This window comes from Orcinus orca, chromosome 7, assembly GCF_937001465.1.
Source record: "Orcinus orca chromosome 7, mOrcOrc1.1, whole genome shotgun sequence".
In the NCBI taxonomy this organism is placed as follows: Eukaryota; Metazoa; Chordata; class Mammalia; order Artiodactyla; family Delphinidae; genus Orcinus; species Orcinus orca.
Window position 1 is genome coordinate 35,521,533 of NC_064565.1, and position 15,679 is coordinate 35,537,211.

Genomic DNA, 15,679 nt, shown 5'->3' on the forward strand with positions numbered 1-15,679 from the left:
ATTTATCTCAGTCTATATTAAATGAAAAGTCTGCTTTACTCTTAATGCCAGCGACTACACTTTACTTTTTCCCCCAGAGGAAACTGATAAGGTTTATGGTGTATCCTGTGCAAATAAAATACAGTATCTTCATATTCGCAGGTAGGAGATTGAAACATTTACTTTCCTTGGGAACAAGGCCACATTTTTCTCATCTTTCAAATAACAGTAACTTCAAATGAACTCTTGCAAACTTTACAAATTTAGTTAAGGCCACTTTCCTGGTTTTTTCATGATGGTGATCATCAAGGTTATGACTGAAATAGTCCAAAACACCCAACAAAACTTCGATGCAAAACTAAGGAAAGAAAAAAATGTTCCAGCTAATGGCTTGTCTATTTTCAAAGAAAAAACCTTCTTCTGAAGTTGCTTTGTAGGAAATACGGTAGTTACACTTGTTACATTATTCTTAATATAATAATAGGATTGTGAGGATTCATTTTATGCACTTATTCACATTAAACTGAGTAATACCTGGTATTGGAGAAAATATGTTCACAAATAGTCACATGGTATTAAAAGACTGTAATCGTAATTACAGCTAACATTTATCACAATTATTATGTGTCAGGCACTAATCTACTCCACAATCCTATAGGGGTAAGTATTTTTATTTTGCCAATTGAGGAAACTGAGGCAAAGAGCAGTGAAGTACAATTTGTAAGGACAAATCACTTGCAAATGAAGAACCTAAGTTGGAATCCAAATAATTTGACCCTAGAGCTTGATAATTTGTCCTAAGACACCATTTTAAAATTTGTGTTTCAGGTCTGTGTCAAAACAAAGTAAAAGATTAAATGGTAGTCTAGACCTGCACTGTCCAATATGATAGCTGCCAGCCACATGTAGCTATTTATATTTGAATTAATTAAATGAAATAAAATAAAAATTTAGTTCCTCAGTCACATTTCAAGTGCTTGATAGCTCCGTTTGGCTAGTGACTATCTTCTGAATAGCACAAATATAGAATATTTCTTCTTTTAATTGAAGTATAGTTGATTTACAATGTTGTGTTAGTTTCAGGTGTACAACAAAGTGATTCAGTTTTATATGTATATATATTCAGCTTTATATATATATAAAAGAGTATATATTCTTTTTCAGATTCTTTTCCCTTATAGGTTATTATAAAATACTGAGTATAGTTCTCTGTGCTATATGGTAGGTCCTTGTTGGTTATCTATTTTATGTATAGTAGTGTGTATATGTTAATCATTTCTACTGGTGTAGAAAGTTCTAAAGCACAGCACTAGTCCAGGGTAAGGACTTTGAAATTAACTTAAAAAATATGTTTTCTTTTGTGAGATATTAAAAAAAGGAGTACACCCTACTCATCAGTAACATTGATAGCTGGACAATTTATCACTCATCTGTTGACACTTTTTGCTTATTAAATAATGAAATAATCCAAGTCATTAATTAATTCCTATTAAAATTATTTTTTTAAAGTTATTGAAAAATATGATCCTGTTCAAACATAAAGAATATCAAGATAGCATTAGTCTTCCATTGAGTCAGTGGTTGAATAGACCATTTTCTACTGCATAATTTGGAGATGTCTATGATAGACGGCTTCCAGTACAACCCCCAGTGAGTCCCTCTCCTGGTATTCATGCCTTTGTGCAATCCCCTGTCACATTATACCAGGATTGGTCTGTGTGACCATGGAAGTGGTGGTATAGGACTTTTGAAATTAAGTTATAAAAGACATTGCAATTTCTGCCTTGGTCTTTTTCTCATTCTCTTTTTCTCGCTTGGATTGATCACTCTGGGGGAAGTAATTTTCTATGTCATGAGCAGCCCTATGGAGAGGCCCATGTGGCAAGTAACTGAGGCCTCCAGACAACAGGCAGTGAGAAACTCAAGCCTTTGCCCGCAGCCATGTGAGTGAACTTTGATGCATGTCCTCCTGCTCTCATTATGTCTTCAGATGACTCTCATCCTGCTAACGATCCTCAAGAGAGACCCTGAGTCAGAACCGCCAGTTAAGTTGCTCCCACAATTCCGATTCTCAGAAATTGTGTGAGATAGTAAATGTTTGTGATTTTAAGCCTCTGAGTTTTTAGGAGTGATTTGTTACATATCAATAGATAGCTAATACAATGCCTGATTGGAAGTTATAATTGAATTTAATAAATTGTTATTGTCAAGTAAGTCATTGGTAAATTTCCAGAGGATATAGTAATGAGGGAAAAATAGTCCCTGCCATCAACTTACTCAACAATGACTCTAATACATGTATAATAGGGTAAGTAAGGTGAGTGAAGGGCAAAGTTCTCTGAGTAATTCCAATGTGGGTGTAGGGAAGGGGGTTACATCTAGGTGGGTGGATAAGAAAGCCATCCATAGGTGTATGGTAGCTAAACCTTGAAGGATGGGTAGGGATTTTATAGGAAGAGAAAGAGTACAAGATGCAAGCATTCCTTATGTTGAGGGCAGTGTATAAAAATGCTGAGAAATTATGGGTGTCTTTGGTTACAGAACATGGTCCGGATGGATAAATAAAAGGGACATAGGTCCAAAGAAGATAGCTGAGGCCTTTTGGAGAAGAGTTAGATTATCTGGTGAGAAGTTCATGTTTTCTAAGGCCCATTAGGAATTCCAGATTCCTCTGGTAGGATTATGGGCTTCTGGCCTTAGCCGCAGGCAGCTTCCTTTCCCACTTAGTATCCTTCATGGGCAGCACATGATTGGAAGCTCTTTCCAAATATATGTGTTTGTTTGTTTGTTTATTTGGGTAAGTATGTCAATAAAGCTGTCACGACTATCAAAAATGTTGCAATTTAAGGACTGGGGAGTCATTGAAGTTTGAACTTTGCCTGGCACCCGAGCAAAGACTGGACTCAAGGAAGAGAGATGGGAGGTCAGGTGATATGGTAGAAGGTTATGCTAGACATCCAGAGATGCTAGACCTGAACTGGTGCCAGCATTAGCGTAGAAAAAAAGACATCCAGTATTAAGGACATTGCAGAGGGAAGGTAGGACTTGACACCACGATTAAATTGAATGGTTTTGGGAGAAAAACCAAAAAGCTAAAACATAGATATGGGCTTATCAACTTTTTACTTAAACAGCTGTCATCACCCTAAAAAATTTGGAAATTCCTTTACCTTTCCTGCAAGGGCCTTCACCTCCACCCCTATATTTTTTGTCTTGTCTCCATTCTTTCTCTGCTCTGAGTATACCAGGACATTTAACAATTCTGGAATGTGTCAACTTTTCTCAGGCTCTGCCTTTAGTTCTTCCACTTTGAATGCTTTTCCCTCCTTGTCTGCTTGGCAAACTCCTCCTCTGCTTGAATGCCCACCTCGAGTATGACCTTCCTTCAAAGTCAAATTTACTGCATCTTCATGTGTTACACACTCTATCCATAACTTCTCTGTCAAGTTTTGCATTGCTTTGCAGTAATTTTATTAAAGCTTACATGACTCCCCAGCAGAGCTCAGAGACCTTAATGCTTAGCACAAAGTGGCACTCAATTATTTTTCAACTGCATTGAAATAAGAATAAAAAATAGTTAATGGAGGCTTTAAACCTGAAGATTGAAGGTCAAGGTTGATGATGAATCCCATGGTTGACGTTCCCTGGTGCTGGCTACCTCTTTCATTGCTTCATTGAAATAACCCTCCTGGGGGCCTTGTTCTTAATCTCCCCTTGTGTTTTTTTCTCAAATGCCACACAAGATAACCCAGGGACCACAGGCTTGTCTGAGTTCAAAGCCAGTGTTTGTAACCACCAAACTTCACCACCGTATCTCTAGCTGCCACCACTTGATTTGTACTTGGTTGGAACTGACCTATTCTGAGTCTGCTCCCCAGCCTATCAGCTATACACACTGAGGGGTGGATACTTGTGATTAAAATGAGGTTATGCTGTGGTTCCGTAGCTGTGCTCATTTGTCTTCTACTTTCTCCTCCGAGATCTTGTATATTACCAAAGTCATTTTGTTTAACTTGACAGTAGTCCTTAGTCATAAAAATGACACTGTGCATCTAAAGAACTGTCCCATGTAGGTGAGGCACTGGGCTGGGTCTGTAACACGGAGAAAAGGAAAATGAGATAAAATATTAAAAAAAAACTACAAATAAATCATCTTAAAAAGATTATAGTTCATTTAGAAGATACTTGACAGAGAGGAATGTCTGGAAATGTTTTACAGTGTCAGGAAAGAAGAATTCGGATGGTTGATTTTGGATGGCAGGTATAGACGAATAAATTGGAATACCTCATCCATTCCGTAGCCTGCATTTGGTAGTGGAGTAGAGAGGTCTTTGATTGTACTTTTTTTTTCCCTTACTGTTGTTCTGTCACGTAGAGCTAAACAGAAATGTGAGCATCTTGATGCAAAGTTGGGAGTAGCTTTGCAATTTAGCAGCTTCTTTGAGCACAACCAGGTACCAATCTTTAGTCCAAGTACTAGCGGGAAGGGGCTACAAGGATGAATACAATTTGATTTCTACTCTGGCTAAACTTACAGCCTGTGGGGGTAGCAGTTCTTCCCCTGAATCTTAAATAATAAAAAATCGTGAGGGCATGCATGCAACTCAAATAAAATCAATATTTATTCTTTAACTTCAGTCCTTACCATATGCTCAAATTTTAAAGAGAGCACACTGTGGGGTGAGGCTGAAGTAATTCGAAACAGGACTTACTACTTGTAAGGGTGCTCGCCAGAGAAGTGAGTTTTGACTTGGAATGCCACAGAATATTCCATGCTTTTTTTGCTGCTGTGGACTAAGAATTTCTTGCCAGCACCCTACAGGTTTAGATTTAGGCAACAGGTATAAAGATGACCGTGAATTTGGGCATGGCAGTTTTGTATGTGCACTGTTCCAAAAAAGCTTTTATTCGTTTGCTTTATGCCTATGGATAGGAACGTCCGTCAGTTTTCAGTGAGTCAATGTGTGAATCTTGCCAAGTGGGCCAAAGTTCAGCGTGCTCTGATGCAGTCTTACTAGGCCGGCTGGACTCTGCCCACTGTAGGCAGAGGTGCCCAGCGTCATGGGAGCCAGAGCCACAGAGCAACACTGTATTCTGGGAGAGGTTGCAGCCTGCTTTGCATTCAGAAAATGAAGCTTTGCACTTGGGGTTTCAAGAGAAAAAAAAAAAAAGGATGTGAAGGAAACAGAATGAAATGGGAGCAAAATGTTGGCAAAACTCAAATTGCATTGGATTTATACTTATTGGATTTTTGAAGTAAGCTGACAAGAAAAATTACCTTCATTGCAAATCACTGAAGGGCTTTTCTATAGAATAAACACACTCACAGAGAAGAGCTAATTCAAAGGAAGCTTTAGTATGTTAATATAATAATTAAGCAGTACAGCACAACAGGCAGCCCATTTCCAAGGAGCTCAGCATGCCTCAGGTGGGGTATAAGGTACAAGGCTAAAGGCTAAACAACTTTAACCACCTGAGATTGGCTATAATCATCTTAAAATATGATATGAAGTGAATATTGCCCTCGTTGGAAGGCATTTACTCATGCAAATAAGGGGAAAGGACCAAATTCTCTGTATTTTGTGGGCAGTCTTTAAGAGTTGAATTATTGGAATCAGCCTCAAAACTTGGAAACGTCAGTGCTTCTAATTGGAGCCTGTATTTTCCCATGTTCTTGGTGGTCTTTTTCCTTTTCTAACTGTCTCGTCTTCTCATCCTTTTATTTGAACTGTCCACTAGCCAAATTATTTCTGTTTGGAAAACTCATGTACCTCATTTGGTTTATTAGTAATGCGTGTGTGTTTAAGGTGGTTTTGATAAAGCAGCTAATTAGCCTGGTACCTTCATCTCCCATGAAGCGGATTAGAGCAGTGCTTCTCAAACTCTACCTTACACAAGAGTCATCTCAGCTCTTGTGAAAATATAGATTCTGATTGAGTAGGTTTAGGGTGGAGGCTGAGATTCTGCCTTTCTAAAGAGCTCCCAGGAGATTACAATATAAACAGCAAAATCTATTAGGTCTTTTAAATATCAGAGAGCCATTGTGATGGTAGGAAAATAAAGGTAAAAAGACCAGTGTTTTCAACTAGTTGACTCTCTTTTCTGGTTGTTGATCATTGTCTGATAATGAAGAAATGGCAGACTAAGAACCATGAACTTACTGGGGTTTATGAATAAACAGATTAGTCTTATTTTGAGTCTGGGTGATGTAGCTGAAGACAAGAGAATTCCTTTCTGTTATAAATGACAGAAAAACCTCAAGTCAATGACATATTATTAAAGTTTAGTTCAGGTAAATGGTGACTAGAAATAGATTAAGACGAGGTGAAGATTCTGGTTTTAACTGAATGGGCGGAATGACTTTTGTGCATAGTTAGTATTTACAGGCACTTGACGCTTTCCTCTCCTGTTTTGGCATTCTGTTATACTCGTGGATTTACTTTGCGCCCTAAAGGTAATGTGACCATGAATTCCATAAATCCATAGTAAATGAAACTGGTGAGAAAAGTAAGACAAATGCAATTTTGCTGAACTCTCTGTAAATGGAAACAAATGATGTTTTTGTTCGTCTGTTTATTTTGTTTTTCCAAACAAGATGTGCCTGGGCGGGAAAGTGCTCCTAAGTGTCCTGAGTAGTCCATGTGAAACACCCTGACTTTCCAGCTTCTCATTTGCTGCAGTGTTTCATTCTGAACATTTATTTATCATTAATGATGGGTTGGTCAACATGAAGTCCTAAGAAGAAATGATTCCTTCCCAAAATGCTTTTAAGATTGAATTGGCTTGTATTTTCAAGTTTGCCCCCAAGTTTCCTAAAAGCATCAACAACTATCTGAGAAACTGAAGAGAAGTATGGTCTCCCATACTTGCTAATTTCCTCTCGGAAGTATTTCTTGGTGCTGGTATCTGGTTTTCATCCTCTTTGCATCTGCTTGGTTCAGTTCTTCATGATCCCTCATTGGATCACTGTCCTTTCATGACGTATAAAATTCGAAGGAGTGTTGTTCTTACTATAGTCTATGTGAATGACATGCCCATGGAGTTGTGCAGTGCACAGCCTGTACACCCTTACACAAGGGCACTTTCCCTGACAGTAGCTTTTACCCCTCTAGAAGTGACCCCTGCACAGCTTCTCCAAGGCCGTTATTATAAAGCTCATTAAAAAAAAAAAATCAGGTTAATTAGCTCCCCATTTCCCTCAGGCCAAATACTTTACCATGGCAGGCAATTCCATCCCAAACTACCTCTGCAGTTTCATCTCCTGTCATCCTATGTAAGTCCACGTTACTACCTGCTTGTCTCACTTGGTCGACACCTGTTCTACTCATCTTCCTTTGCACATCATTCCCCCCCGTCTAGAGTTTTACTCAAATATCTCTTCCTTCATGAGCCTTCTCTAATGTTGCTGGACAAAATTAATGACCTGCTTTTATTTTGTTTGTACTTCCGTAACTATTTGTTTATATATGTATTTTGCTGATTACAGTGCATTATAATTATATTTGTGATTATTACTACAAAATGGTTCTATATTCAATTTTTCTTTCTTTTTTTTTTTTTTTTTTTTTGGCGGTACATGGGCCTCTCACTGCTGTGGCCTCTCCCGTTGTGGAGCATAGGCTCCGGATGCGCAGGCTCAGCTGCCATGGCCCACGGGCCCAGGCGCTCCGCGGCATGCGGGATCCTCCCAGACCGGGGCACGAACCCGTGCCGCCCGCATCGGCAGGCGGACTCTCAACCACTGCACCACCAGGGAAGCCCATCAATTTTTCATTTTTATAGCACCAGAAGACAATATAGCTCTGACATCTGACTTTCCAAGGTTGACTCTGCTAATCAGGCCAGTAGGTCTGGGGTCCCTTTCCTTACTTGATACTTCTGCATATGACATCTTTTCCTACTCTGTGCTGGGCTGCAGTGGTCAGGGTTCTCAGAAAGAGGAGAAAGAAGAGGAGGTAAGAAGGCTTTGATCCATCATCATGGCCTTTCTCCAAACCTCTGATGTCCTCAAGTGCCATGTGACTTGGAACATGGTAGATAATCACTATTATTGACCACTTTGATAATGATGATAAAAATGCTAACATATGCCGAAGGTAGGTTCTTATTATCAGGCATTAAGTAGTCCTATGCATAATCTTCTTCAATCCTCATCCAACCCCAGAAGCTAATAAAGTTTACATTTTCTGAGCTATTCACTTACAACAGCTCCTTCCAAAGCCCTGTTTTTAAATTTATCATTTAAAAATGTATAATTCTCTTTTACATTCTAAGTAAACATTATCTTTCATACGTAATATTATATTAATAATTTTGTATACTTTTTTCTTGAAAAAGGCTTCCAAAATTGTATTAACTTAAGGCCCCACAGAACCTAGACCTGCTTTGCCTTGCCCTATTAGGTAGATACTGTAAAACCTCACCATAACACCAAAAGGGTATTCAGAAAATTTAATCACAGAAATGACAGGTTTGCATTACTGCAAAGTTAATGAACAGCAATACTTTTCAGGTGGTCTGTTCTGTGATGAAAAGCACAAAACTTAAGAAAGAGAGACCTGTACTGTGCACAAGTGACAACACACTGACCCAAGATAGTCCCAAATGACCACAAGCAATCACTGATGAAATCCCAAGCCTGTCTGGCTCACCTTCGTTTGAGAACAGAGACTTGGTGAACACTGGCAGCCAGTCACTGGCAGTGTGATCAGATGTGAATGTTCATATCATCAGGATTTTACTTAGTTTGTATATTTACTATATGAGAACTAAGGATCAGAGAAGTTAACTAACTTGCCCACAATTACACAACTAGTGAGTGACTGAGCTGGGTTCTAAACTGAAGTCTGTCTCTATGAATATTTACTGATTTATTTTAACATCTAAAACACAAATGGACAGAGAACATTATCACTGACTTCTTTCCAATCCCTTTGGCAGCTCTGTCTGGAATCCCTTTATCCAACCCTCTCCTCATGGCCCCAGGGAGAGCTGAGGTCTATAGAACATCATGATGGAAAGGTTGATTGATACCTGTCCTAGTTCTTTTCTTACTTCCATTCTCCTGTTTCAGACTGCCAGTCAAATTTTAGAATTGGGCTTGCTCAGTTATTTGTTTACTCTAAAGGGTAAGTCAAATTTCTAAAATTTCTTGCAAAATAAGTCTTTGATCTACACATACCCATTTGGTCTGTGACTCTTGCCACATTGTTTTGCTTGGGGTGGTGGGCTCCTTTGTCTCTCTCTGCTGTTCTTTCTCCTACTTTGTACCAGCCTTGTTTTGCAGGCTCTCTCTACATCAAGTTTCGTGATGGTTAATGTTATGTTTCAACCTGACTGGGCCACAGGGTGTCTGGTTAAACATTATGCTGGGTGTGTCTGTGAGGAAGTTTCTGGATGAGATTAACATTTGAATTTGTAGACTGGGTAAAGCGGATTGCCCTCCCCAGCCTGGGTAAGCCTCATCCAAAGTGGCAAAGGCCTGAATAGAGCAAAAGACTGTGTAAAAAAGAACTAACCCTCTTTCTGCCTATCTTAGAGCTGGGACATGGGTCCTCTCCTGCCTTTGGACTTGGACTTAGACTGGAACTTACATCATCAGCTCTCCTTTGTCTCTAGGGCCTTTGACTGCATATTTTAAGATTTCTCAGCCTCCATTATCATGTGAGCCAATTCCTTATAGTAAATCTCTTTCCCTATCTTTATATACCTATATATGTATGTGCTGTTGGTTCTGTTTCCCTGGAGAACCCAGACTAATACAGATTTCTTTGACCTGGGCTTTGGAAACTGGCTAAGTCTTGCCTAAACACACACCTCTCTAGCATTCTCGCAGACATTCCTGATCAGGCAAGAGCTGGCAGCATTCGTCTTTGGTAATACCTGTGAGCCAAACTAGGCACACATTATAATCTAGTAGGATTTTGCCAAGGGATAAGGTGTTCCCTTTATGGGTGGTGTCTCTTTTCTGAACCAGCATTAAGGAACAGCTACAAAAACAAATTCCAAATCAACATTGTCTTGGAAAATCTAAGATACTTATCAACACAAAAGCATTTTCCCCCAATAAACATCAATTGGCCTAAATTTAAGAAAGTTCAATTTTTTGATGGAGATCTTCCTCAAATGTGCTATATCTTCTTTATTTTCTTTAATGGGGTACACTAAAGAAACTCTAATAATTCCTTAATGATTCAGAATCACTACAGTGAACATAATTTAGATTATTCAGCAATAACTTAGGGATGCTCTCACTCTAGGGCACCTCTATGTTAATGCAGAATGAAATAATTGCTATTCATATTTATTGTAGTGTTGGTCATACTTACTGTAGTGATCGAAGTTCCTACATAAGTGACCCCAGATTGTTATGCAGAGTTGTAATCATTTTGTCTCATTTCTCAGTTTTTTCCTTCCCTGCAGAGCTGTCAGCTATTACTCCTTGCTTTCTTCAGTGAGCCTGTCTTTAACAAAGGTTATTCCACTCCCTCTAGAACAGCATGTCTCAATGGGGACAATTTTACCCCCAGGGGACGTTTGGTGCCATACAGGGACATTTTTGATTATTACAATTTGGAGGGGGATGCTACTGGCATCTAGTGGGTAGAGGTCAGGTTACTAAACCTCTTACAATGTACAGGACAGACTTTTAGAACAAAGAATTACCTGGATCAAAATGTCAATAGTGCCCAGGTTTAGAAACATGTTCTAGAATTGTGGGAAAGTGAGTAGGCTCTAAAGGAGGATCCAGAAGTTTTGTCTAAGATTAAAAAAAATGGTCTGTATTTGTTCACGGTCATTGGTAAGGTCTGGGGACAGTTTCACTTACTTCCAACAAAAATATTCTCGTGGATTGAAGTCCTTTGACCTCAAGCTGAGTGAGGTATTAATATTTACCCTTAAATTAAGGTATTCAACACCTGTGTGCACACACAAACCACTTTCCTTTAAGGAGTATTAGCTCACAATTTTTTTCTATTCTGTAGTTGTTTGGCTCAAATGCTACTGCTACCTAAAAAAATTACCACTGTTGTATAAATGTTGTAGTATGTAGTATGTTTCTAAGGGATTTTCAAATTTCTATTCAAAACCACTTTTATGCTAATAGCAACCTAATTGTTTAAATCACAAGACATGATTTTCTGCTGTGATTTGATAGAATTAGAAAAATTGGTGGCCAGCTGATTCCCTTCCCCCAACTTTTTTTTAACAACATTCTTCGGGGACACATGATTTTGACCAGAAAAATGGTAAAATGTCTGTAGTGGCATAGCTCTTTCTAAAGGAGAGTCTATTGAAAGTCAATTGATTAGCTGCAGTCTTGGCCTTCTTCACCCCCTCTCATAGGTTTTTCAGTAGTTAGAGGTCACTGACCCTGAAGGAAATCTCGCTGCCTAAGATTTGGGGCTGCAAATGGCAAAAGTTCTGACCTTCTCTCTTAATGGTCTCTATGTAGGAAATAATTTCTTTCAATTTTAAAATAAATACAAATCCTGTTTTCTGAACTCTAAACCCAATGACAGTTTATTCTGCTTTACTAGATTAGGGAGAATATTTGCTTAAATAATTTTACATACAGATATATATCATTTTTCTATGACTATATAATATATCTCCTACTATACATCTTCATATATAGCTATGCAGAAGATAGGGAAATACTTTTTTTCTAACAATGCATATTTGACTGCTTTGACTTAATTCCCATGCATTTTAACAATTATGTACATTTATTTAGTGCATAAAAAGTGTAACAATTAATATTGAAGTGTAAATGAGTTTGCATGTTCTACCACTGTTTTATTCAAATGTAATGTGTCACAGTCAATTTCATATGAAATGCAGAGTGATAGATGAGAGTGATAGATCTAAGGTATGTACAGTAGAGTATGGGATTCTGTCAATCTCCAAGCAGCATTTCAAAAGAAAAAGTATAATATGATCTTTAATATAGGAGTTTCTTGATGCACATTGAATTGATCAGATACTATTAATTGAGGTAATACACACATTTAGAGAGGAAAACTGACCTATATGACTTGTGCATATAATTATATCACTTCTCTTGTTTGCATGAAAATTAAATAAATCCTGAAATAAACATAATGCAGTAAAACTGCAAATAATTTTTCAGTACTCTTGCTACTATTTTTAATTTGGTATTTTACAATCAACGTTTTCTAGTTTTTATTTTCCTTTGGAAAGTTACTATTTAATTTTGCTCATGTTTAAGATTTTCAAAGGCTGTTCTCAGTGTTTTTATATATTATTTATTGTCACTTTTAAATAAAAAAGTATTCTTTATATGTCTGTTGTGGCATTTGCAACTTTAGAATAAGAAAAAAATTACTTTTGATTGTTCAGTTCTCGGAAATCATACTGCTTAATATAATGATTTTATTGTTGAGTCCTCTAAGAAATAAGCAAAAGTAGGTAGAGAAAGAGTAGAAGATTTCTTAGTTTGTTATATCAAATGTGATTCCATATAAATAGAGTATTTTTTAACTTAGAAATTATAAAAATTTTACTTGAAAAGAAAACTGTCATTTTTGTCCATTGAAAGAATTTCCAAAGGTGAACATGCAGGAAAAGATTAAAGGTGAATGAAAATAATTGATGATCCTTTTGTAAGTTTTTGGAGAAAAAACACATATATTGTCTCATGAAAAAGTTTTTTCTTAGAAAACTGCCCTTATTACATTTGAAAAAATTATTGTCACATGAACACATTAATCCTATTGAAGTGTTCAGCTAGTTTTCTTGTAGTTGGAGAAACAAATCTATTTTGAATAAATTTTTTTAACACTCTTCCCATCTTTATATACATTTTCTTAGAAGTCATAAATGAAGCATTTTTTTCCTGGAACAGAGCTCTACGAGAACTAACAATAAAGCTTATTTTGTGAATTAAATCTCTTTCTAAAGTGCTAAAATTCAAAGTGCTGATATTTTAATGTGAGAGTCAAAACTTTTAGTAATCATTTTGCTTTTATATTCCCTTTTCCTGATGTGTGTCTTTTTAACTACATTTTTTACACAGAAACAAGCAGTTGTTTTTTACTAACTCTCCACTCTCACCAAGTAAGATACACTTAAGTTTAACATGGCTGTAAAGTATTGATATGAAATTAAAATATTGTGTTTGTCAATGACAGAGTCCCTTCTTCTGTTTATTCAAGTGATTTAGTACTTTCCTCTTTTCTCGTTATACTTAGATTTCACATCAGATACATAGTGGGAAAAAGCCAATCTCTTTTCATTGTTCCCCTCAGTGCTATGAGACACATTCTCTGTGATGAATCCTGAGCCTGGGTTTCCAAGCAGGGCTTACCAAAATTTAAGATTCAGCCTAAAGAGTATGAATTTAGATGCCCCTATTCATGTTAGCTGAAAACTTCACTGTAAAGTGAGTATATTGCACATCTAGAAAAATCTGCTCTGAGCTTCCCTAAGACGATGCTGAAATGCTGCATTATGAATTCCAAAATGAATTAATGAAGACCAACACTGGAGGTGAAATGTATATGTGTGCGTATCACAGCTAACATGGCAACTGGAATACAAAGACTTTTTTTTTTCACATTTTGCTAGCCATAGCATAAGCTTCCCACAGAGGAGGGGATTAACAGCCTGTCTCCTTTGGGGTGGGGGAGGAGTATGAGACGAATAAAATGTAGAATCTGCAAATGGAGCTCTGAAACGATGTAGTTAATGTTACATATGTAGTCTATTATGGTAACTGGGAACATGTGTGTCATAATGTTGGGCAAACCAATTCTAAAAATGGGAGAGAAGAACAAAAACTGACCCCCAAATTCTGCTCAAATTGCATGATCCAAACAAGATGCACTGTTGGGAAAGATTTGATAAAATACTATTCTCTCCTGTCTACCACACCCACCCCTATCCTTTGCCCCCACTCCATGCTCCCCATCCCCCTTATTTTTTTTAGATCTATTTTTCATCTTTCAATTTGGATGACTAATTTTCCCTATCATGCTGGAGTGCCTGTATGTCTTTCAGACTTTGCTAGGTTTTTCTGAATCCATGGCTAGCTTTAAACATCATAAACTTGAAATATTACCCAAGGGAAAAAATAAAGAAAATCCTTTGACATTAAGACCTGAAAGAATACAGGAGACTGGAAGACATCAGAACTGTTAGTCCTGAGGAGATACTGACCATGCATTTGGCACCTTGATCCCTTACATCACTGGTTAAAGCCGCTGATGCTGTTTGTGTTCAGGTGTTTGTAGTACTATCTGGAATGAGTCATTCAAAAGGGAATATAATAGGGAAAGAGGAATAAGTGTAAATGTGAAAATGATAGCTCAATCCCAGGCTAAGGAGTTAAGTTCAGAGAAGGAAGTAAGTGGTAGAAAGTTAGAGCACGTAAAGGAATTAGACCAAGTATTAAGAGAAACCAAGAGTTTTAAAATGCGAATTGGAGAAAACATGGCAGGTAGTACACATTTAGGGCACAGAGGCGCTGATGGAATGGAGTTCTTTTGAAACTTATCCAAATTTATTGACTTTTGTGGGGTTTCACATTTTTATTTTCATCTCATTGATTTGATGACTTTTGTTTGTTTAGCCTTTCATTGTCTTCAACTCATTACTCAGCTTAGGATGTAAGCATGTCTTGATGTAATACACTTCAAAACATTTGTCATTTAAATCCTTGTTGGTGCCATTGCAAACTGCTGTTGTTTTAACCTCAGTTTATGGGAACCCCACCTCTATTTCCTGGGGGTTCTAGAGCATCAGCACATAAGCAGGGATGTTTTTAAATCAAGGTTAAAGTGGGGGAGAATATAGGTTGTAGTCTGTTTATAGATGAAAAATTAAATGGAGGGTGAGCACTTGATATTATAGAATTGTTCACCTTGTCAAATACTGCTCAGAAAGATGGAGAATAGGTAAATCACAATCCTTCCTTCCTTCCTTCTACTTCTACCCCAATAGCTCTAGCAGATATGGAAATTTACAGGATAAATGCCAGATAATACTTGCCAAAGGGTAAAAAAAAATAGAATTTCTAACTCTAAATCCAAATGGTTACAACTGCTTGCCAATCGTCTCTCTAAAATGTCTTTACAACATTCTTTCTCTCTCTCATTCTTGTAGCTAAGTGCAGGCCTCCTTAACTTCCCACTTTGCCAGTTACATTGCATCTTGCTGCTACAGTAGTTCCCGTTCCTCCCTTCTTTAGCTTTTCCTCATTTTAATTCCTTTTATGAATGTTTGCCAACTTAATATTCCTATAAAACTTCTTCTACAATGTAATATATCACATGTACTATATTAGTATTAAAAAGTCTCCAAAGTTTCAAAAATTTTACCAGATATTAGCCAAATATCCTAAGTATCCTTGATACTCAATGCCCTCTTATAATATGACTGTACCTTATTTATAAACTTATCTCCAAATGGTTACTTTTAGGCTCTCTTACTCTGGTCAAGTGGCCTCACTACTATCTGAACTCAATTCATAATTTCCCATGCTGTGTCTTTGCTTTCATGGTTCTAGGTCTAACAAACCTGCCTTCCCTACTGTTATGTTCAGTGGCACCACGCTCTTCCAAGACCCTGTATTCTAAGATGTTTTCTCTAATCCTTCTACTAAGTTACCACTTCTGAAATTTTTATATTTGTATATATTTTGTGTCACACCAATTTCTATCTTATAGTGTAGTTCTCA